The following is a 17,349-nucleotide window of genomic DNA, read 5'->3' as shown; positions in this document are numbered from 1 at the left end:
TATCGGTTTAAATGAAAAAACTTTGAGTGCTGCTGATCAAGAGTTTTGTGCAAGCAATTTAAGCTCTTGTCCCAAATATAGCAGGCTTCATCAGTGATTGAAACAAATATTATTAAAGGGGGGGTGAAACACTCAGTTCTAGTCAATCTTATGTCAATCTTGAGTACCTATAGAGTAGTATTGCATCCTTCATATCTCCAAAAAGTCTTTAGTTTGATTATATTTATAAAAGAAATATGGGCTGTACCGAGTATTTCTGGAAAAAAACGAGGGCATGGAGGCGTATCGTGTGGGCGGAGCTAAAGAAGGACGAGTGCGCAAAGCGGTGACGTCCTCAAGCGTGGAGAAACCCATGGCTATCGATCTCAGCTAATAGATATATGATCCAGAATCATTCGGAGGCTAAAATAAATTGAACAGCGGGCAACAGCAGGACCGTCCGTCTCTGTGGTATGTACTGTATTTAGTGTCCTGTCAACATTTGTGTGTCTTTACTCACAGTTTATGAGGACATGATTCGGTTTATGGACTATTGTATGCGACTAAACCTTAGCAGTAGAAAGCAAAACCTCAGACTAGTGTAACGTTATACATAGAACAACAATGAAGTAACCGTTAGCGCATTCGAATGACGAAGCACGCGATCGTGTCGTTTACTGATGTTTACTCACGTGACGATAGCCAACAGCACAGACATTTGAAGCAGTTTTACTCACCGGCTGCTTTCAAAGCAGGACCGAACCTTTATCGCTGGAACCGCTCCGTCAAAAACACATTTCTTTGGTGATTTGGTGAAGTCCTGACAGCAGTGACTGTAGAGATCCACTTTGCGACGCGACTGAAGCGATGTTGTGAAGCTTCCCGTCATTTCTGCGTTCAAATCGGTTCAAATGCAGCGCTGCCTTCCCGGAATGCTGTGCTGAAGCGTTGAAGTCGCTTGATGTCACTCATAAGAATAAAGTGGAGCGCGGCGCGGAGTGTTTATGGGCGTGCATTTCCTCTCGCTCTAGTCACACGCGCGAGCGCACCCTACTGGGAGAAGAGCCCGTACGGCCCATACAAGGACCTTCCGCTCTATTAACGTCAAGCCGAGCCATACTCGAAAAAAACTCTCCGAAACTTGTGAGAAACCGGAAGGAGTATTTTTAACACAGAAATACTCCATCCAACGTCCAACATTAGTTTTTGAAACTTTGTCTATGTTTAGGATGGGAATCCAAGTCTTTAACAGTGTAAAAAGCTCAGTATGCATGAAACAGCATTTCACCCCCCCCCCCTTTAATATTAATTGAAGTTTTACAGCATATTGAACGCTCCGAGCGAGCTGTGCTGTGCTAAATATGGAGCTTTTCCTTGACATGAAACGGTAAATAATCACACCAGTGAAAGCAGTGCCTTTATCCTTTATTCATGCAATATCTCTTCAGTCAGTACAGTAGCCTTCACTTTAGTAATGTTTCTGTTTAGCGTTAAATAAAATGAGGCATGGTAATATGATAACTGTATCTTACATACAACTTTATCTCGTGGCTCAACAATTTTACCTTCTACAGACCAAAATCCAAAATACTTCCAGTCCAGACATGGCTTTAGATTTCAGAGGGTTAAAATCACTTTCTCTGCTGAGGTCGAGTTGAGCTCTGCACTTTCTGCCATTTTCACTGCAAGACGCGTCAACTTTCAGCAGTGACGCTGTGCCTGACAGCGCGACTCCTGTGACCTGCTCCTGAACCCTCAGGCATGCCACGCCTCTGCTACCATGGGCGTTTTTTTTTAAAACAGTTTTTAATTTGAATATAAATTTTCACCTTCGAAAATAGTTTTTTTTTTAAACTATTCAAATATATATTCGAATTTAGAATATTCGTTGACAGCCCTAGTTTGAGCAAACTCTGGTTTTTCGGGATCAAGAAGCTGGATTGGTTTTTAGCAGTGTTTATCACCATGGTAACACACTACACGGCTAGCCTGCTCTGGAGCAGGTTTTATTCTGGGTTACAGATCGCAAACTCAAACTGGACCAATCAGCTGCAAGTAAAGATGAAATAAAGCCACACCCCCTGTATCTCTCGTTCCAAATTTGCGATTTATAGTGAAAAAACCATTAGAGACAAACTTGCTTATCTTAAACTTTATATTTCTATTATATGAATTATAATTACTTTTAATTAATAGAATATATTCATATAATTATTATATTAAATGACAAGTAGACAAATAATAAAACATGCATTCATGATTATTTTAAACAATGTGTATTCATTCGAGCTCTTTGTGTATTCATTTGAGCTCTTTGTGTATTCATTTGAGCTCTTTGTATATAATTATTAGGCATATTTCTTTGATTCACATCAATTCACATGGAATGATATCAGATATTCTTTATTCTGCTTCTCAAACTGTCGCTGAAGCAACAGTGTTTATTCCTGCCTTGTAAACGCATTTAATTGCATGATTATTTTCAAAACGAACTCTCAATCTTTAGAAGAGAAGTTAATTAAACGGACACTGTGATTGGCTGTTTGCCTTCAGAGTAAATCACTAACTCTGGATTAAACCTGAGTTGACAGAGTTTATGCCAAGCTTTGAGAAACGGTTAAACTTGATCTAAACCAGGTTGGATTTATCTGGATTTGTCAACTTTAAACCTACTCTGAAACTCAGAGTTTGTTCAGCTAGCTTCATGCAACAGGCCTCTGGAGGTTGGAGATTTAGAGCGCTCTTAGAGCGCTCCAAATGACCAATGCCACTCCCACACCATACACACGCATATGTCATTAGACACAAAAAAAGGTTGCCATGGAGCGCTCTAAATCGCCAACCTCCAGGAATCACCTGTTTTAAACAAATGCAGAACAGAGAAAAGTCTGCTGGCAAAAACAGAATGCAGACAGAGCTTGTAATAAAACCAGAATCAACACTGGCTTGGCTTTTCTGGGATTGCGACAACTGAGTGATTTGAACCTAGCAAGCCATAGCCGTCTAGCCTAGAAATCTAGACGCACCCTAGCAGCAGCATATCTAATCTGCTCGCGAGTGTCGTCTAGCAACTCTCAATACCCTTCTGAGATGTAAACGCCAAACTCTGGTCGGGCCAATCACATCGTGTATAGACTAGGTGGGCGGGGCTTAACATAATGATGGCCGAGTTGCGTTCTTCTAGTAAACACAGAAACTGGCGAACGGCGGTCTTTCGAATCAGCTTTGACCGTGACTCTGGAAGACTTGGAGTTAAGCTTTTCTCCGAGAAAAGAACAAAGAATGGCACTGAAGTCATTCTTAAAAAGGGTAGATGTGTTCTGAGTTTTGCTGACCGGATACGGCGAATGTTTAATGTATCAACAAGCTCCGTTTCATCTCCGTTGCTCTGGTTGGTGTAGCGCTATCCTATCGCGTGCAGAGGGAGTTTGAAAGACAACCGTTTATCCCGCCCATCGGATTGAGCCCTGTCAATGATGAGTTCCCAGACCAAACATCTTGATGTGGCTCTGGCTTGTCAGGCTAATAGCCGTCATTTCACTGTCTCTGTTAACTATGTTAGACCCAGTATACTCTAATATAGACCCAAGATAGTCTGGCTATGAGTAACCCACTTCTAGACAAAGTAGCCTTGAATTTAGTAACCTTTTTTTTGTTGTTGTTGCCAAAATTACTTGTGAGATGTATGATATTCCATCATGTAAGCAAAGTCAACAGTGATTGCAATGTGTTTGGCTTCATTTCTTTGACATGATCATGTCATCTTTGACTAGATGCATATTCTTGAACTATGGTTAGATGTCTTTTAAATTTACACTGACAGCCCAAATTTGGCTTTGTTTTAGCCTAGGCATCAGGGCTGTGTTTGGACGGCTGTTAGACGTCTTTTAAATGCAAAACTGCTTGCTGGGAAATGTTTTAAAAAGTGATGCAGAGATGGTGTTTGTATTACTGTATAACTTGTATACTGTATAACTTTGTATTACTTGTTTAACAGGTGAGGAAAGAATTTTATTAAACAGATAAATTGCCTTATATAGCTCTTGAAAAGAGTTCATTGTAAAGCATTATCAATTATGAAGAGTCATTTTCATTATGGTTGTAGCACCGTGTGTCTATCAATGGGTATAGCTACAGTACATGCCACAGTAACAAGCTGCAATAATAAGCTGCTGCATGCATGAGATTAGTCACTTGCATAAAACGCCAAAAACATCTCCATATGAGGGCTTTCAGCCTTTCGTTGATCTCTGCAGATGCTCTCTCAACAAATCCTCGAGCAATGCCAAGTGTGCCATTGTCAAAAATAGTTCAAACACAATAAACAAATTTTATACAGACCCAAATTATAGATCTCTGATTAACCACATGTATATACGCGTATAAGCAGCTTTATTTATAAAAACCTCGCAGCTGAGGCTATAGCGCAGCTTTTTAAAAACTCTTTTAAATTAAATTGTATTATTTATTAATGCATTATAATATATAATTTATATAATACAATATAATTAGCCTAACTTCGTCATACTCAGATTCTAGTCAGAATATGAGCTTATACCACTCAATTGGGCTGTGATTATGGGGTGTGTTTCAACCCAGCCAGGCTAGCTGTGGATTAACCCTTATAATATAATATATAATATAATAATACACTTTTTAACAAGATTATAAGGCTGCACAGTATAAGTGCTTTTTGCAGTCATGTGGTTTCAGTGTTTGTTTTTGAGTAAATTTAGAATACATTTTAGTATTCAAGTTTTTGGTTAATTGGTACATTTGATTCGTAAAAAAGTTTGTATCCAGATTTCAGGGACAAATTTGTGTGCACATGCTTAGTGAATGAGACCCAATGTTCTTCCTCAAAATGCATGCAGTTTTGTTTTTTAACCGCTAGATTTAAAAATTACATAGAGTTATTCATTTGAATAAAAAATACAGTAAAATTGTGAATGTACAATTTTAAATTGTAATAATATTTCAATTTACATGCTTTTACAAAAATATATGCTGCCTTAGTGAGCAAACAAACAAACAAACAAAAAAACACAATCATTCCAAACTTTTGACTGGTTCATAGATCTTTTCAATATTTTCACCCATGAATGGTAATCAGATATTTTGATGTTTGAAACAAACAAAAGGTGAAAGCATGAAGGAAAAAAAAATGTCTCTCTTATGATATATATGTCTAATCCATGGATTATGCAACACTTTAGTGCCTAATATGAATTCTCAGTGCAACCTACTTCCAAGGGCTTAAAATGCAAATAACGTACATTTACATTTAGTCAGTTCCTGCCACTACAGGGAAAGGTTGATGAATGTATGTATATTGCTCAAAGGCTTACGCATGTTTCTAATATCATATAAATATGTAATTACAAGTGTAAACAGTGATGATTGACCAAAACCTGCCACTATAGTATTGTGGGCGTACTATAGGGAGTGGCCATGGAGACGCTCAGGCGTTGCTATGCTGTTCCGAGCAGTTGCTGGGATGTTTTGGGAAGTTTGTGAATTGTAAATCTGATCTTTTAGAAAATAGCCCACTTTTCCTCAATGGCTTGTAGTATCATTCATGTCCATAGATTTAATACAAAGGAGTTTTAATACTTTTTGAACAAGACTCTCTCCCTAAACGCCAGCACAGCTCTAGCGCTCCTGCTTGTCCACGGAAGAACTGCACGTTTAAGACTTTGTGTGTGGCTAACTGTGTGTGGGCTCTAGTTTCCAGGGGGATCCCTGTCCCATTACTTTTCTAAAAGGAGAATCCCTCCCACATAAAACACCCCCACTCTCAGCTAATCCAGCATCTTTTCTCCGCATCTCCATGTTCATCCCTTCATCCAGTGTGCTCTCCTCTCATTAATTCCCTATTAACACCCACCCCCGTCCACCCACACTCCTCTACTTCAGTACCGAGTTTCAAGAACACTCTTATTCTGCTTTGCCATGTTCAGTGATTGTGTAAGATCTGCTTCATTTCGTCGTGTATTCTACTTCACATGAAAAGACACTCACTCCATGCCATTTTAGCGCAGCTCTCCGTAGCGCGTTAAAAACTATCCTCTTGTGTTAGGCCAAAGCTGTCTCTGTCCTTTGTTTTTGGGTTTCCCGTAGCAGCATACGCCAAGCAGATTTATATCAAGCAGTCACACATGTGGAAAGCCCTTTTCAAAGGAATGATCTTCCCTGGAATGATCAAATCTGATCCGACGAATTATTAAGCTTATAAAACATCCTGTAAATCTGTTGTAATGAGATCAAAAGCGCAAGCTTCTGTAATCGTGCCTCAAGAACACAAAAGCGTAATCCGCAACACATCGGGGTCATGTTTTTTGTATGCGCCGAGATGCCGTTTAGCCGCGATGTATGCGCCAAGCTATTTAAGAAGATGCGACTGGCATCCTTTGCATGTTGTTATGCATGTGTGCATTGTTTGCAAATCTGTGTTCTAATGCTCACTCACACACTAAAGAAATCTCTGGCGAATCAGTACAGGGGCACAGCAGCTCCTAGACAGAGGAGAGCTTTAAGGATAATTATGGATTAAGCCTATGAGCCGCTTTCAATATCAAAACTTATTTTTTTTCCTGCCCTACTTAGAAAACGGCTGTCAGTAATCGAAGTCAGTCAACCAGAGAACCATTACCAATTCACAAGGGCTGGCGTGAATCGAATTATGCTGTTGAATGGATTCCGCAATCCCTCTGAAAAGAAGCTGCTTGACAACATAACGACAACAAGGTCGTATTTACACCTGAGATCGACATCTTTTAACATCTCGTGACTCTTCGCTCTAGCGCTGTCGGTGTAGTCTTGCTTTGGCTCGGTATCAGGAAACATAGGCACGTTGGCTCGGTTCAGAGTTGGTGAGATGAAGTGGGTATAAAAAAAATCAAGCTTTGTTTTATGCCTCAGCAGCATGAAATGAGCTGCTATTTATACCGCGGCTCAATTGTGCATTCGCGCTTGCCTGAGACAGGTTGGAAAAGGTCAGATGTGGCAATTATGCAGGTGTGGTTTGAATAGAAGTGCGGGGCTGGTGATTGGGGGCTCGCGCGCTGTTGGGGAGGTTGAACGCGGAATTTGCAGGAACTGCGAGCGGATGGTGAAATGGCAAACATCTTGAGAGTGATGAATGCTCATATTTTTACACTAGGAGGAGGAGATGTATAAGTGTTTTGCGATTAGGGAAGGGGACCGCATTGTTATGCGGAGAGAGCTCCAGCACAATGGTATCGATTAGTGCAGAGTAAACCGAGTTTAGAGCAACAAATCACAGTTGCAATCCTCAAACACTCCATGCACTCTCAAATTACCTTACCAGCACACACACACATCCACACACACTACAACGAGCAGGTGATAATGAGCCATATATTCCTGTGCATGTGTCTGAACACACACACACACACACACACACACACACACACACACACACACACACACACACACACACACACACACACACACACACACACACACACACACACACACACAAATTGTCACGTTTCATGGGGACTTTCCATAGATATACTGATATGTATATTTTAAAAACTGTATATACTATCCCCTTTCACTAACAAAAAATCCTATCAAAGAAAACTTTCTGCATTTTTACAAAAAAACATCACTAAGTATGATTTATAAGCTGTTTTCCTCATGGGGACCAGAACATTTCTCCAAATTACAAGAATTTCGGATATTGCCATCTTTGTGGGGACATTTTGTCCTCATAGTTTGCAATGACCACACACATGTAAAGAATCAATTGCAACTGTTGAGTCACTTTTTCTATTTGATCATTTGATGTTTCTATTATCAACACTGTAAAAATATCCAGCTAAATTCACCCTGAAAAAAAAAAAACTAAAACACAGTGACAATGTTTCAGGTATATTACAGGATGGCTTGCATTGGTGCTTGTATAATGTACAACTTAAAGGACGTATGTAAGATTGTGGCCAAAACTGGTACTGCAATCACTTTCAAATGACTGTAGAGCGGTGTATCCCCTCTCCCCCTCTCCCTGACTCGAGGATGCCAGATAGGCTGCAGGATCAGCAGGAACGTTTGTAGCTGCAGCTGTGGTAACTTGAGCAGATCTGGCAACCCTAATGCCCAAGCACTACTGACTTTGTGATTGGTCGATAGGTGGAGGGTGGAGCTTCAGGCCAAAACACAACATGTCAACATCAACATCAGTTGAGGGCTGCAACAACAACTTTCTGGCCGGACTACTTTTGTCAATGATATAAGTATTTGAAATTAACAGTGTTAATTTCGACGCTACTAGCTTAACTACATGTTTTAGTAGTTTGTCAGTAGCTCAGTTACTTTTAAAACAGTGTAGCTTTTCCAGTAGCTAACTACATTATACAGCAAGAAGCGGAGTAGCGCAACCAAAAGCTACATTATGTTTTTGGGTTCTGAATCTGACGACCGACAAGAACGAGCCCGTAAGGAGCAATGTGATGGACTCAACGCAGTAATCCGCTCTAAGCAGACGTTATATTTTGGTTATATTGTTAATGGATAATATAAATGAATATATAAGACTGTCAATTAACTAATTTCATGTTGATTTATATTTTAATTGTTCATTATTTATTTTGTTGGGTTTTAGTTGGACTTGGTCAGAACTCTTTCAAAAACAGATTATCTGCATGATGCCTGCTGCCTTTGGGCTCAGTGATGTTGAATTTAAATTACATGTAAAATAAAGACATGTTATGTTACATTGTGATGTAATGGTATTTTTCTGGTAGGGACTAAAGAACAAAATATTTTTATCAGCTGAAAGGCAGAATACAAATGTTTTTATTAACTTAGACATTATATAACAGTTTCAGGTTATGTTTTAGTGTTGGTAATATTTCTCACATTGTCCCACACAAACTTAGTAATCGTCCCACATTTGGTTTGTTTGATGGTGGTAAACCTAATCCTGACTCCTGAATATTTAATTTAAGTAGCATACAGTTTGTTCTTGCACTGATGTTACATTTTTAGCCATGTTGGACTTTGACAGCCAGTTTGAGATATAGGCTATATTAGATTATTGTGTTTATTTTATCAATTATTCAAATGATTCTGACAGTTTTTGCCTTTGAAATGACTGGGGGAAAAAAGTGTCCCAATCAACCTGAATGCCCACTATACTCTTTGAAATCAATCACATTGCATTATATTGCTTGACACCCCAAATAGTAACACACTATCCATTAATTATTCAAAGTTATTTGTCATTGTAAAAAAAAAAAAAAAAAAAAAAAAAAAAAAAAAGTTGTTTCATTGTAGCTAGCTTCTTTTTGATCGTAACTTGTAGTTTAACAAAATGGTAGCTTGAATGTAACAACTACTTTAACTTACAAGTAGCTTGTAAAGCTACAGTTTCAGAGTAGCCTCCCCAACACTGGAAATTGATTTCTTAATGTCTAGTGATATATAAGGGCCATTTTATGATTTATGGAAATACATTTTTACATACAGTTCCTTTAATATAAGTGGTATATTTCTTAAAATGTAATTATAACCACCATAGTATATACAAGTAAACAATAGAAAAATCACATGATGAATGATAAGTGGTATGTACCTGATGATAAGTGGTATGTCCCATAAAACATGGGCCAATAATTTATAAGTTATTAAAGGTGTCATGAACAGAGGTTTTTTTATAATTTTTTTACTGTTGTCTGAGGTCAACTAATGATGTTTGTTTGGTTTTTACTAGAGGTCGACCGATAGTGGATTTTACCGATAGCTAGGTTGGATCAATTCTAAATTGCATTATGTAAATACGAATATATTAAAATGACATGTTCTAACAGAAAAAAATCTACAGAAAATAACTAAAACCTTAAAATATTACAAATAAATGTTTCTTTAGCTATAACCTGGAAACATGTAAGTTTTACTCACATAAGTGTGTTGCACCATTCCTGTCGGATCCAAACCAAGCATCGACTGGAGATTTGTTTACAAACAATCCGGCAGTGAACTGAAGTGAACACCCCTGTCTTCCCCACGTGAGCTGAAACTTCATTAAAAATAAAGTTCAACCACTCATTCCTAATAGTAGGATCAGAAAGAAGCTTATGCAGCGACTGTGTTCTTCCACAACCAGGAATAGCGCAATATCTTAATCTTCCTCTGCATATTTATTGTTGTTGACCAGTTAGCACGAGCCCTCCATGAGTTGGTGGACGGGGCTACTGGATTAGACGCGCTGTAGAGGTGTGTGTTTCGTCGCGCAGTGACGTCAGTATGAAGCACAGGACTGTTTGCTGAGCCTGGTGTCTATAAAAAATCTTTCCTTTGATAACAAGGAAGTTTTCAGCTCTGAAACTTACAGGATATTCTTATATTACCATGACCATATATATCAAAAGCTCAAGGAAAAGTTGATTCCTCAATTCATCACCCCTTTAAGTTATAATTAATTAAGGGTATTATATAATTATATATAGACACACAAAATAAAAATAAAAACATCAGGGTTGCATGAATGGCATTAAAATAACTAAATAACAGAAAATAAAAAACAACCTAATGTGTAACTGATAACAAAAATAAGGAACACAACTATATCTATAAAATAGTTTTTTTCTGGGAATGCCCTTTTACTGTTTTTCACTTAATTCGTTATAATTTGTAGTTTTTACCTGCAACAACCATATATTTGACTTTTTTCAGTCAAATTACATACAATGTGCTGTTAAACCATTTAAACTTGTTCAGGAATGTTTAATGTAGAGAAACTTACAGTAAGCCAATTAACAGGTTTTTACTGTAGCAATTTTACAGTATTTTCCTGTAAAAAAAAATACATCAATCGTCATTTCATTCAGTAACATTAAGCAGTATTGATTTATAAGCTGTTTATTGTTTGATGATCAGGTCCCACTTTATATTAGGTGGTATTAACTACTATATACTTATATCAAAATATAAGTACACCACACTTATTGTGTTCATATTGTATTGCAATACACGTTTGCAATGAGGTGGGATACGGGTAAAGTTAGAGACAGGTGTGGGTAAGTTTAAGGGTAAAGTTAGGGACAGGTGTGGTGGTATGGGTAAGTTTAAGCGTAAAGTTAGGGTCAGGTGTGGGTAAGTTTAAGGGTAAAGTTAGGGACAGGTGTGTTGGTGTGGGTAAGTTTAAGGGTAAAGTTAGGGACAGGTGTGGTGGTGTGGGTAAGTTTAAGGGTAAAGTTAGGGTCAGGTGTGGTGGTGTGGGTAAGTTTAAGGGTAAAGTTAGGGACAGGTGTGGTGGTGTGGGTAAGTTTAAGGGTAAAGTTAGGGTCAGGTGTGGTGGTGTGGGTAAGTTTAAGGGTAAAGTTAGGGACAGGTGTGGTGGTGTGGGTAAGTTAGGGTCAGGTGTGGTGGTGTGGGTAAGTTTAAGGGTAAAGTTAGGGACAGGTGTGGTGGTGTGGGTAAGTTTAAGGGTAAAGTTAGGGTCAGGTGTGGTGGTGTGGGTAAGTTTAAGGGTAAAGTTAGGGTCAGGTGTGGTGGTGTGGGTAAGTTTAAATGTAAAGTTAGGGTCAGGTGTGGTGGTGTGGGTAAGTTTAAGGGTAAAGTTAGGGTCAGGTGTGGTGGTATGGGTAAGTTTAAGGGTAAAGTTAGGGACAGGTGTGGTGGTATGGGTAAGTTTAAGGGTAAAGTTAGGGACAGGTGTGGTGGTGTGGGTAAGTTTAACGGTAAAGTTAGGGTCAGGTGTGGTGGTGTGGGTAAGTTTAACGGTAAAGTTAGGGTCAGGTGTGGTGGTGTGGGTAAGTTTAAGGGTGAAGTTAGGGACAGGTGTGGTGGTGTGGGTAAGTTTAAGGGTAAAGTTAGGGTCAGGTGTGGTGGTGTGGGTAAGTTTAACGGTAAAGTTAGGGTCAGGTGTGGTGGTGTGGGTAAGTTTAAGGGTAAAGTTAGGGACAGGTGTGGTGGTGTGGGTAAGTTTAAGGGTAAAGTTAGGGTCAGGTGTGGGTAAGTTTAAGGGTAAAGTTAGGGACAGGTGTGTTGGTGTGGGTAAGTTTAAGGGTAAAGTTAGGGTCAGGTGTGGGTAAGTTTAAGGGTAAAGTTAGGGACAGGTGTGTTGGTGTGGGTAAGTTTAAGGGTAAAGTTAGGGACAGGTGTGGTGGTGTGGGTAAGTTTAAGGGTAAAGTTAGGGTCAGGTGTGGTGCTGTGGGTAAGTTTAAGGGTAAAGTTAGGGACAGGTGTGGTGGTGTGGGTAAGTTTAAGGGTAAAGTTAGGGTCAGGTGTGGTGGTGTGGGTAAGTTTAAGGGTAAAGTTAGGGACAGGTGTGGTGGTGTGGGTAAGTTTAAGGGTAAAGTTAGGGACAGGTGTGGTGGTGTGGGTAAGTTTAACGGTAAAGTTAGGGTCAGGTGTGTTGGTGTGGGTAAGTTCAAGGGTAAAGTTAGGGACAGGTGTGGTGGTGTGGGTAAGTTTAAGGGTAAAGTTAGGGACAGGTGTGTTGGTGTGGGTAAGTTTAAGGGTAAAGTTAGGGACAGGTGTGGTGGTGTGGGTAAGTTTAAGGGTAAAGTTAGGGTCAGGTGTGGTGTGTGGGTAAGTTTAAGGGTAAAGTTAGGGACAGGTGTGGTGGTGTGGGTAAGTTTAAGGGTAAAGTTAGGGTCAGGTGTGGTGCTGTGGGTAAGTTTAAGGGTAAAGTTAGGGACAGGTGTGGTGGTGTGGGTAAGTTTAGGGGTAAAGTTAGGGTCAGGTGTGGTGGTGTGGGTAAGTTTAAGGGTAAAGTTAGGGACAGGTGTGGTGGTGTGGGTAAGTTTAAGGGTAAAGTTAGGGTCAGGTGTGGTGGTGTGGGTAAGTTTAAGGGTAAAGTTAGGGTCAGGTGTGGTGGTGTGGGTAAGTTTAAATGTAAAGTTAGGGTCAGGTGTGGTGGTGTGGGTAAGTTTAAGGGTAAAGTTAGGGTCAGGTGTGGTGGTGTGGGTAAGTTTAAGGGTAAAGTTAGGGACAGGTGTGGTGGTATGGGTAAGTTTAAGGGTAAAGTTAGGGACAGGTGTGGTGGTATGGGTAAGTTTAAGGGTAAAGTTAGGGTCAGGTGTGGTGGTGTGGGTAAGTTTAACGGTAAAGTTAGGGTCAGGTGTGGTGGTGTGGGTAAGTTTAAGGGTAAAGTTAGGGACAGGTGTGGTGGTGTGGGTAAGTTTAAGGGTAAAGTTAGGGTCAGGTGTGGGTAAGTTTAAGGGTAAAGTTAGGGACAGGTGTGTTGGTGTGGGTAAGTTTAAGGGTAAAGTTAGGGTCAGGTGTGGGTAAGTTTAAGGGTAAAGTTAGGGACAGGTGTGTTGGTGTGGGTAAGTTTAAGGGTAAAGTTAGGGACAGGTGTGGTGGTGTGGGTAAGTTTAAGGGTAAAGTTAGGGTCAGGTGTGGGTAAGTTTAAGGGTAAAGTTAGGGACAGGTGTGTTGGTGTGGGTAAGTTTAAGGGTAAAGTTAGGGTCAGGTGTGGGTAAGTTTAAGGGTAAAGTTAGGGACAGGTGTGTTGGTGTGGGTAAGTTTAAGGGTAAAGTTAGGGACAGGTGTGGTGGTGTGGGTAAGTTTAAGGGTAAAGTTAGGGTCAGGTGTGGTGCTGTGGGTAAGTTTAAGGGTAAAGTTAGGGACAGGTGTGGTGGTGTGGGTAAGTTTAAGGGTAAAGTTAGGGTCAGGTGTGGTGGTGTGGGTAAGTTTAAGGGTAAAGTTAGGGACAGGTGTGGTGGTGTGGGTAAGTTTAAGGGTAAAGTTAGGGACAGGTGTGGTGGTGTGGGTAAGTTTAAGGGTAAAGTTAGGGTCAGGTGTGGTGGTGTGGGTAAGTTTAAGGGTAAAGTTAGGGACAGGTGTGGTGGTGTGGGTAAGTTTAAGGGTAAAGTTAGGGTCAGGTGTGGTGGTGTGGGTAAGTTTAAGGGTAAAGTTAGGGACAGGTGTGGTGGTGTGGGTAAGTTAGGGTCAGGTGTGGTGGTGTGGGTAAGTTTAAGGGTAAAGTTAGGGACAGGTGTGGTGGTGTGGGTAAGTTTAAGGGTAAAGTTAGGGTCAGGTGTGGTGGTGTGGGTAAGTTTAAGGGTAAAGTTAGGGTCAGGTGTGGTGGTGTGGGTAAGTTTAAATGTAAAGTTAGGGTCAGGTGTGGTGGTGTGGGTAAGTTTAAGGGTAAAGTTAGGGTCAGGTGTGGTGGTATGGGTAAGTTTAAGGGTAAAGTTAGGGACAGGTGTGGTGGTATGGGTAAGTTTAAGGGTAAAGTTAGGGACAGGTGTGGTGGTGTGGGTAAGTTTAACGGTAAAGTTAGGGTCAGGTGTGGTGGTGTGGGTAAGTTTAACGGTAAAGTTAGGGTCAGGTGTGGTGGTGTGGGTAAGTTTAAGGGTGAAGTTAGGGACAGGTGTGGTGGTGTGGGTAAGTTTAAGGGTAAAGTTAGGGTCAGGTGTGGTGGTGTGGGTAAGTTTAACGGTAAAGTTAGGGTCAGGTGTGGTGGTGTGGGTAAGTTTAAGGGTAAAGTTAGGGACAGGTGTGGTGGTGTGGGTAAGTTTAAGGGTAAAGTTAGGGTCAGGTGTGGGTAAGTTTAAGGGTAAAGTTAGGGACAGGTGTGTTGGTGTGGGTAAGTTTAAGGGTAAAGTTAGGGTCAGGTGTGGGTAAGTTTAAGGGTAAAGTTAGGGACAGGTGTGTTGGTGTGGGTAAGTTTAAGGGTAAAGTTAGGGACAGGTGTGGTGGTGTGGGTAAGTTTAAGGGTAAAGTTAGGGTCAGGTGTGGTGCTGTGGGTAAGTTTAAGGGTAAAGTTAGGGACAGGTGTGGTGGTGTGGGTAAGTTTAAGGGTAAAGTTAGGGTCAGGTGTGGTGGTGTGGGTAAGTTTAAGGGTAAAGTTAGGGACAGGTGTGGTGGTGTGGGTAAGTTTAAGGGTAAAGTTAGGGACAGGTGTGGTGGTGTGGGTAAGTTTAACGGTAAAGTTAGGGTCAGGTGTGTTGGTGTGGGTAAGTTTAAGGGTAAAGTTAGGGACAGGTGTGGTGGTGTGGGTAAGTTTAAGGGTAAAGTTAGGGACAGGTGTGTTGGTGTGGGTAAGTTTAAGGGTAAAGTTAGGGACAGGTGTGGTGGTGTGGGTAAGTTTAAGGGTAAAGTTAGGGTCAGGTGTGGTGTGTGGGTAAGTTTAAGGGTAAAGTTAGGGACAGGTGTGGTGGTGTGGGTAAGTTTAAGGGTAAAGTTAGGGTCAGGTGTGGTGCTGTGGGTAAGTTTAAGGGTAAAGTTAGGGACAGGTGTGGTGGTGTGGGTAAGTTTAGGGGTAAAGTTAGGGTCAGGTGTGGTGGTGTGGGTAAGTTTAAGGGTAAAGTTAGGGACAGGTGTGGTGGTGTGGGTAAGTTTAAGGGTAAAGTTAGGGTCAGGTGTGGTGGTGTGGGTAAGTTTAAGGGTAAAGTTAGGGTCAGGTGTGGTGGTGTGGGTAAGTTTAAATGTAAAGTTAGGGTCAGGTGTGGTGGTGTGGGTAAGTTTAAGGGTAAAGTTAGGGTCAGGTGTGGTGGTATGGGTAAGTTTAAGGGTAAAGTTAGGGACAGGTGTGGTGGTATGGGTAAGTTTAAGGGTAAAGTTAGGGACAGGTGTGGTGGTATGGGTAAGTTTAAGGGTAAAGTTAGGGTCAGGTGTGGTGGTGTGGGTAAGTTTAACGGTAAAGTTAGGGTCAGGTGTGGTGGTGTGGGTAAGTTTAAGGGTAAAGTTAGGGACAGGTGTGGTGGTGTGGGTAAGTTTAAGGGTAAAGTTAGGGTCAGGTGTGGGTAAGTTTAAGGGTAAAGTTAGGGACAGGTGTGGTGGTGTGGGTAAGTTTAAGGGTAAAGTTAGGGTCAGGTGTGGGTAAGTTTAAGGGTAAAGTTAGGGACAGGTGTGTTGGTGTGGGTAAGTTTAAGGGTAAAGTTAGGGACAGGTGTGGTGGTGTGGGTAAGTTTAAGGGTAAAGTTAGGGTCAGGTGTGGTGCTGTGGGTAAGTTTAAGGGTAAAGTTAGGGACAGGTGTGGTGGTGTGGGTAAGTTTAAGGGTAAAGTTAGGGTCAGGTGTGGTGGTGTGGGTAAGTTTAAGGGTAAAGTTAGGGACAGGTGTGGTGGTGTGGGTAAGTTTAAGGGTAAAGTTAGGGACAGGTGTGGTGGTGTGGGTAAGTTTAACGGTAAAGTTAGGGTCAGGTGTGGTGGTGTGGGTAAGTTTAAGGGTAAAGTTAGGGACAGGTGTGGTGGTGTGGGTAAGTTTAAGGGTAAAGTTAGGGTCAGGTGTGGTGGTGTGGGTAAGTTTAAGGGTAAAGTTAGGGACAGGTGTGGGTAAGTTTAAGGGTAAATAGGGTCAGGTGTGGTGGTGTGGGTAAGTTTAAGGGTAAAGTTAGGGACAGGTGTGGTGGTATGGGTAAGTTTAAGGTAAAGTTAGGGTCAGGTGTGGTGGTGTGGGTAAGTTTAAGGGTAAAGTCAGGGTCAGGTGTGGTGGTGTGGGTAAGTTTAAGGGTAAAGTTAGGGAGAGGTGTGGAGGTATGGGTAAGTTTAAGGCTAAAGTTAAGGTCAGGTGTGGTGGTGTGGGTAAGTTTAAGGGTAAAGTTAGGGAGAGGTGTGGTGGTATGGGTAAGTTTAAGGGTAAAGTTAAGGTCAGGTGTGGTGGTGTGGGTAAGTTTAAGGGTAAAGTTAGGGAGAGGTGTGGTGGTATGGGTAAGTTTAAGGCTAAAGTTAAGGTCAGGTGTGGTGGTGTGGGTAAGTTTAAGGGTAAAGTTAGAGACAGGTGTGGGTAAGTTTAAGGGTAAAGTTAAGGACAGGTATGGTGGTGTGGGTAAGTTTAAGGGTAAAGTTAAGGTCAGGTGTGGTGGTGTGGGTAAGTTTAAGGGTAAAGTTAAGGACAGGTATGGTGGTGTGGGTAAGTTTAAGGGTAAAGTTAAGGTCAGGTGTGGTGGTGTGGGTAAGTTTAAGGGTAAAGTTAGAGACAGGTGTGGGTAAGTTTAAGGGTAAAGTTAAGGACAGGTATGGTGGTGTGGGTAAGTTTAAGGGTAAAGTTAGGGTCAGGTGTGGTGGTGTGGGTAAGTTTAAGGGTAAAGTTAGGGTCAGGTGTGTTGGTATGGGTAAGTTTAAGGGTAGGGTTAGTTGTAAGGGAAGTGTGAATAGTGTAATTACTACAGAAATTAATTACAGATGTAATTACATGCAGGTATTTTTAAAAATACAAGTACAAATGTAAAAACATGTGTGTGCACAATAAGTGCATTGCTTCAAATTAGTAATTTAAATGTTAGTACACAGTAGTTAAGGCCACCTAATATAAAATGGGTCAGATGATCGTGTAATTTTGCATGTGGAAAATAGGGGTTGAACGACTTCCGATTTTTTAAAGTTGACATTTATGTGATGAAAGTAGAGTCGACGTCGACTAGTCGCTGATGACGTCATTAATGAACAAA

This window comes from Pseudorasbora parva, chromosome 11, assembly GCF_024679245.1.
Source record: "Pseudorasbora parva isolate DD20220531a chromosome 11, ASM2467924v1, whole genome shotgun sequence".
NCBI lineage: Eukaryota > Metazoa > Chordata > Actinopteri > Cypriniformes > Gobionidae > Pseudorasbora > Pseudorasbora parva.
Note: the sequence above shows the minus strand (reverse complement) of the source record.